Source organism: Monodon monoceros, unplaced genomic scaffold (assembly GCF_005190385.1).
Source record: "Monodon monoceros isolate NGI ecotype Baffin Bay Population unplaced genomic scaffold, NGI_Narwhal_1 Super_Scaffold_18, whole genome shotgun sequence".
Lineage (NCBI taxonomy): Eukaryota > Metazoa > Chordata > Mammalia > Artiodactyla > Monodontidae > Monodon > Monodon monoceros.
Genome location: NW_021703774.1, coordinates 65,331,022 through 65,332,633, shown reverse-complemented (window position 1 = coordinate 65,332,633; position 1,612 = coordinate 65,331,022).

The window sequence follows — 1,612 nt, the reverse complement described above, 5'->3', positions numbered from 1 at the left end:
CTGTGGCCACGAGCAAACGCCCCCGCCTGTGTTTGGACTCTCCAGCAGCACCGCTTCTCCCCCACGGCGACGGCGGCGGCGGCGGCACCGACGGCGCTGTCACACGCGGTGCCTTCTGACATCGCCGGATCCCCTGTGGAAAGGAGCACCGGTGGGCAGACGGGTGCTTCGCAACACCGCAGCAGGTTTCCTGAACGCCCTTGCCGGTGCCCTGGGGGTGGCTGACAGTGTGGGATGAAGGTGTTTGTGGCCGCGGTCGGTGGCCACCCCACGCGGGTTAGGGAACGGAGCAGAACGAGCCCATGGAGAGAGGGCGGCGCTGGGCCGCGTGCTGGGAGGTGCGAGGAAGGGCCTGGGGTGTCTGGCTGGAGCGCGGGCAGGAGCGGGAGGTGTTGGGCTGGCGGGGACCTGGCCCGGGAGAGCGGCTGGCCACTCAGGCAGGGGCTCGGCAGAAGCTTGGAGTGGTGGCGGCACCTGGCCCGGCACGGGTGTGCGGGTGGGTGAGATCAGGGGGTGGGGTGGGCCTGGAGTAGGAGTGGGTCTGAGGAGCGCTGGCGGAAGTGAGACTTCCGGGCAGGACATGTGACGGTCGGGTCTGTGATACAAGGGGCAGGTGGCAAGGAGAGGGGTCCGAGCCTGCAGGCTGGGGGGAAGGGCGGGGTGTGTGAGGGGGCTGTGGGGCGAGGAAGATGGCGGGAGAGGACCCCTTCGCGGTGGGGTGGCGGGTGAGCGCCCCACACTGGTGTGCTGTACGGCAAGGTGGTCAGGCCAAGCAACGGGTTGGTACTGGGGACGGTGGGTAGGAGACAGGTAAGAGAACAACAGAAACGGAGCGCGCCACAGGGGCTAGGCGGGGTCCGAATGGGGTGGGGGCTTTCTACTGCCCCAGAGGCATACATCACCTCTCACCGGGAGAAACCATCCAGTCTCAGGCGTGTGTGGCGGCGGGGGTGGGGGGAGGAGGGGTTGAGGCTGAAAGAGGCCAAGGGAGAGGTCCCGTCTGATCCAGCAATCCCACTCCTGGGTACGTACCTGGAAATGACGAAACAAGAGTTCAAAAAGGCCCAAGCACCTCCATGTTCACAGCGGCACTATTTGCACTAGCCAAGACATGGAAAGAACCCAAGTGCCCGTCAACGGGTGGCTAGTGCAAGAAGAGGTGGTGTCTGTGTACTACGGGCTATCACTCAGCCATCAATAAGAAAGAATGAAATATTGCCACTTGCTGCCACAAGAATGCTCCCAGAGCATATTACGCTTACTGAAGCATGTCCGACAGAGAAACACAAAGATATGTGGAATCTCAAAAGTACTACCACTGAATCTATGTGCGAAACAGAAACAGGTTCACAGACCTGGAAAACACAGTGATGGTTACCCGAGGGAGAAAGGAGGGGTGGAGGGACAAATTAGGAGCTCGATGAACCGATACACAGTACTTCATATAAAGGAGATAAGCAACAAGGATTTACCGAATAACACAGGGAATGATATTCAATCTCCTGCAATAACCTATACTGGAAATCAATCTGAAACAATATTAGACATGGAAAACTGTATCCCCTTTGCTGTACACCTGAAACTAACTCAGTGTGGTTAATCAACTCTTCTT